Genomic DNA, 6215 nt, shown 5'->3' on the forward strand with positions numbered 1-6215 from the left:
GGAGCAGGTATCGGTCTTGCTGATGGCTTGAGGACCTTCTACGGCCCTGTCCAGCTCTTCGAGAATAACCACCAGTCTCCTGAAATCTCCTCCATGTTCTGGAGATTGTGCTGGGAGACACATTAAACCTTCTTGCTGCAGCATGTGTGGATGTGCCATCCTGGAGAAGTTGGACAACCTGTGCAACTTCTGTAGGGTTAAGGAATCGCCTCATACTGCCAGTAGAGATAATTACTCAAGCCAAAACCAGCACAAGTGAAAAATCAGCCAAAAAAGATCAAGAGGAAGAAACTTGAAATGACCTCCACATGTAAAACCAGTCCTGTTTTGAGGGTTTTCTGATTGTTGCCACTGTGGTGCACCTGTTGTTAATTCCATGAACACCAATACAGCTGAAAGTGATTAACGATGCCCTCAGCTGCTTAACCAACCAGAAAATTATCAGACAGGTTTAACTGATTTCATGCCAGGCCCAATAGAAAAAGTGTTCCTTTAATTTTTGTGAGCAATGTATATATATATATATATATATATATATATATCCATCCATATATATATATATATATATATCCATCCATCCATTTTCTACCGCTTATCCGGAGTAGGGTCGCGGGGGCAGCTCCCTAAGCAGGGAAACCCAGATTTCCCTCTCCCCGGCCACATTCACCAGCGTTCCCAGGCCAGCCAAGAGATGTAGTCCATCCAGCGTGTCCTGGGTCTTCCTCTTCCTCGGGGCCTCTTTCCGGTGGGACGTCGTAGGCGTCCAGGAGGCATCCTAACCAGATGCCCGATCCACCTCATCTGGCTCCTCTCGATGTGGAGGAGCAGCGGCTCTACTCTGAGCCCCTCCCTGTTCACCGAGCTTCTCACCCTATCTCTAAGGGAGAGCCCGGCCACCCTGCGGAGAAAACTCATTTCGGCCGCTTGTACTCGCTATCTTGTTCTTTCAGTCACTACCCACAACTCGTGGCCATAGGTGAGGGTGGGAACTTAGATCAACCGGTAAATCGAGAGCTTCACCTTTTGGCACAGCTCCTTCTTCACCACGACAGACCGATGCAGAGTCCACATCACTGCAGACGCTACACCGATCCGCCTGTCCATCTCCCGCTCCATCCTTCCCTCACTCATGAACAAGACCCTGAGATCTGTGAACTCCTCCACGTTTCAGGCCCGGAGAGAGCACTCCACCCTTTTCCGGCTGAGGACCATGGTCTCGGACTTGGAGGTGCTGATTCTCATCCCAGCTGCTTCACACACGGCTGCAAATCACTCCAGTGAGAGCTGAAGATCGAGGCCCGATGAAGCCAACAGAACCACATCATCTGCAAAGAGCAGAGACCCAATCCTGAGGCCACCGAACTGGATCCCTTCAACACCTCGGCTGCACCTAGAAATTGTCCATAAAAGTTATGAACAGAATCGGTGACAAATGGCAGCCTTGGTGGAGTCCGCCTCATACTGGAAATGATTCCGATTTACTGCCGGCAATGCGGACCAAGCTCTGACACTGGTCGTACAGGGACCGTACAGCTCGTACAAGCGGGTCCGGCACTCCACACTCCCGGAGTTCCCCCCACAAGAGTCCCTGGGGGACACGGTCGAACGCCTTCTCCAAGTCCACAAAGCACATGTAGACCGGTTGGGCAAACTCCCATGACCCCTCAATATATGCCTGACTGTCAACAGGTTGTGAAATAATAAACCAGGCTTTTGAGCCAACAGGCATATCATCTTGACACTAGTGAGCATCACAGAGCAGCAAACTGTCCTTTAATGCAGTTTCATTTTTTACATTTTTATTATCTTGCTGTTACAGGACGTTTCATTTGTCAAACAAGTAAAATAAATATTTTTTATTTTAATTTTATTTGTTTATTAATGGCAATAACTTGTAGACTGTTAGTTCCAGATACAATATGTGCAATAAAGTCATTAAAATTAGTTTTAAACATTGAACCAGGTGGCCCTCAACGTGTTCCAGTTTTTTTCATTTTGGTCCACTTTGTGTTTGAGTTTGACGCCCCTGATCTAAATGATGATTTAAGGGCCTCAACAGAAGTCAGACAGCTGAGAAGCTGATTCCTGTAAAACATGGAAAATGTTTCCTGTAAATTGTGATTCAAAGGGCCACATGAAAACTCACTAATAAAAGACTTGCTTCTTGTCAAATGTGGACGTTTTAACGAAAGTTTTTTGTGTGTGTGTTTAGTTTTAGAACCCATTTGCAAGAGTTGAGGATGTCATTCTTAAATAAAAGATATTTAAATATGGGCTCTGCTGTCATCGTCTTTAAGAATAACTTCTGCCATGAGGAAAAAAACGTGCTTTGACTGAAGCCTGGTACACACACGACTTTTTTTAATCTTGTGAGATTTTTTATCTGGTCGAGACCTCACACGTGAAGATAAAACATCGGTTTTGATCGTACTGTGTGGTGTTCCTCATAAATCAGCTCTGAAATATTGAACATGTTCAATATTCCCGATTGTTGGCTACGACACGTTTCGGAGCGGATTATCGGGACGTAACCTCTGACCAAATGATAACTGGACAGGGAAATCTTACGATGATCGGGCATTTGCCTTCCGAGGTCGGGAAGAGGCCAAATCGGGACAAAAACAGCCCAAAAAATCGTTATGTGTACCAGGCTTTAGAGTTTTGATGCCATTTTACCTTAAAGGTACAGTACATAGAAATGACTGCCATCTAGTGGTAAAGATGGACATAATTTATTTACCAGCATGTTTAACAGTTGTGTGTCCTCATAGCCTGTGTTTGAGATGAGAAAGATGAGAAAATTCTGTCTCGCCTGCTTGCTCCACGTTTTAGTGAATGTGTGCTATAAAGGGGCGGCATGGCTCAGTGGGTAGAGTGGTCGTCCTGCAGCCCAAGGTTCGAGCCCAGCCCGTCGAGCTCATGTTGAGGTGCCCCTGAGCAAGACACTGAACCCCTAATTGCTCCTGATGGGTTATGGTTGATTGCCTTGCATGGTAGCTTCCACTATATAAGTACAGTTGTATATAAGTTCTATATAAGTTCCCTTTGTGAAATTACCACTGCCCCTGGTAGTGGATACTGTCACTGACCTGTCCCCCGGCTAGCTGAGCCCACCCTTTAAAATCACTGAGTGGGCGCCAGCAAAAGCCGGATCCTCTCCCAGAGAGGGACATGGACAGGAACCACTCATGAACATTTAAAGGTTCAGACACAGAAACAGCCCGTTCTCATTAGAGCCGCATCTGGAACGACTGAAATGAAGAAGCAAGGCTGAATTTGGGGTAAAACATTTTAAAACAATGTTGTTGGATCTCTAACACCCACATGAAGTTGTTGAAAACATGTATAATGTGGACCTTTAATGTTAGATCACGCCCCAGTTGTTACTAAGCTTCCAGTGATATGGGATGTTAATGATAACTTTACTTTAACTGCAGGTTATATTCATTGAAGCGTTTAAGCAGCGAAAATGGTAAAACATCACAAAATCAATTAAACTGGACTTCAACACAAATCCAGGAAACACCTTTGGCTCAATTCAACTCAATTCAATTTTGTCATTGTCCCCAAAGGGAAATTGATTTTGCAGCCAAAACACACACATAGGACAGACATCACATCAAAACATCAGCAAACAAAATCAGAACCAAAGGCATATGTCAAAAAGAGAGATTCCCACAATTCATAACATTAAATGAGCTTAAAAAACAATAAATGAACTTAAAATAAGTTAAATAGAATCACAGCTAAAAACAAAATAGAACAACTCTGTCACTTTAGGCCATTACTGTTAAGTAATTGAACAGCAGTAGGGACAAATGACACTTTAAGTCTCTTTGTCCTCCCCAAAGAACCCTTGAAGCAACGGCCAGAAGGTAATAAAATGAACTCATTCTGGAGAGGGTGGCTCGGGCAGTCTAATATAGAACGAGCTTTCCTCAACACATTTTTATTAAAAATGGCCAAAAGACCCTCCTGCTGGGATCCAGAGACTTTGCCAGCAGCTTTCACTAAGCAACCTCAGCGGTTTTCATTTGCCAAACTTAGGCTCCCGAACCAAGCAATAATACAAAAGAATAAAACCGATTCAATTACACTTTTGTAAAAAAGAGACAACATTTTAGTGCAAACGTTAAAAGACCTCATCTTTCTTAAAAAGAATAACCTCTTATGAACCTTTTTTGAGGTTAAGTCAATGTGAGACTTAAAACAGCTTTGCTGGCTCCGCTACAGCACTGGCAAGTATGTTGTGGTCCACATGGACCAGATGTCACTAGCTAGACCGGCAAGTATGTTGTGGTCCAGATGTGGTCCAGATGTAGTCCAGATGTACCTAGCGGGACGAGAGGCATCCAACTGCAGATAAATGGCGGACGAGGACGCCGCCATGTCTTAAGTCTACTCCAGATGTAAGGTGACCGCGACAGCGACGGTTCTTTTTTGTGGGTGTTGTTGGTTATTCTGTGCTTACCGGAAGTTGAACTTTTTTTTCTAACTTTATTGAACGTGAATATTGTAAACAGTTACAGATAAAAGACGAAGCTGGACCAACGATGAAGAAAAGAACAGCAAAGAGTGTAATGGTTTTAGCAAACTGGACCGTAAAAAGTTTCAGGACAGAGGATTGGATAGGAAACAGATTTATTGAATAGTTGTGAATAGCTTCCAGGAAAACCGGGTCTGGTCTCGCTGCCCGCTAGCAGGCAGGGGAAATAGGAGCGAGCCGGAAGAATTCCCGTACTGCTATAACAGTGAGGGGATCCGCTGCGTCTGTTGGGGCTGCTGAACCAAGACAGGTTAGTAGGGGTAGATGATGATTAAACTGAGACCTTGAGTTGGGTATATGTCCAAAAGAGCGGGGTCCGGATGGATCCTCCAGCGGAAGGGAGAGAGAGGCAGGTTGCGTTAATCCAAAATCCAAATCCACAATTCAAATCCACATCCAGATCCAATATTCAAATCCTCATCCAAATTCAATATTCAAATCCTCATCCAATTAGACAATCCAAGGGTCAGATTATCAGCAGGGTCCAAACAACAGAAAAGTCAGAGTTACCAGACAGGGGACAGGCAAAAATCCGAATATCCAGGTCAGTAGCGGGTCGGAGGTCAAAACAGGCAGACAGGCAGAAGTCAGGGCTGGAAACGTGCAGGGAGTTAACCAAGACGATCTGGCAGAGGAGTGGTGTTGTGCACTGGTATATAAAGCACGCAGCGCATGTGGAGCGCATCAGTAATCAGGAGTGCACTGGAGGAAGGATGCCTTCAGGGACAGCTGGGAGATTCTGACTATAGGCAACCACCGTGACAAAAGAGAGCATTTAAACTGTCCTTTATTTAACAAGTGTTAGTTCTCTAAGATGTGGTTCTGTTCTAGAAAAGACGTTCGGCTCATCTCTCGGCTCCATGGTCCGGGCTAACGTTAGCTTAGCTAAAGAAGGTGCACTTGTAATTAAAAGTTTTGGCAAAGAGGTTTATCAGTTTAATCTGCCTTTGTGGTGGGTTGTGTAAAACATCTTTGCACACAGTCACTTCTATCAGCTGATATTAATTTCAATTTATTTATTATGGAAAACCCCTTGAGATGTAACATCGCGTTTGCAAGGGGAACCAAAAGAAACATAAAGACATAGACATAACAATAGACAAAACAATTTTACAATATACCAAACATACTGTGTAACACTATATATAAAAGAAGGATAGTACACAAATCAACAACTAGCACTTACTTTCACAACCCACTTCTACCAAAACTATATAGAATCATCATTCACAGAGTTTGTGTCAGTTGCAATTTACACAATTTCAGATTAACGGATTAACACATAAGGAGCAGTGTGGAAACAGCATTACAAACACTGGCAAACTGTTTGGAGGTGAGTATTGAGTAGAATTCTGAAATGACAATAGGATGTTATTGACCTCAAAGATGCAGGTAAATGGTTTCCGTCATTAGGGGCCAAATAGGAGAAGGACCGCCAACCTGCCTCCTTCCTCACTAATGGAACAATAAAGGAGAGATTTTCAGACTTTCTTAAAGAGTAGGAGGACGAAAAAGGAATTAAGAAACATTTTAGATATGGAGGCAAGTCAAAATAAGCACATTTAAAAATAAATTGAAACCAATGGCAGGGTCTTCTCCCATCAGGCTGTAACCAATTAAGTTTCTCATATAGAGTACAACGATGAGTTCTATAAGGACATCTTAAGAT

This window comes from Melanotaenia boesemani, chromosome 8 (genome assembly GCF_017639745.1).
Source record: "Melanotaenia boesemani isolate fMelBoe1 chromosome 8, fMelBoe1.pri, whole genome shotgun sequence".
Classification (NCBI taxonomy): Eukaryota; Metazoa; Chordata; class Actinopteri; order Atheriniformes; family Melanotaeniidae; genus Melanotaenia; species Melanotaenia boesemani.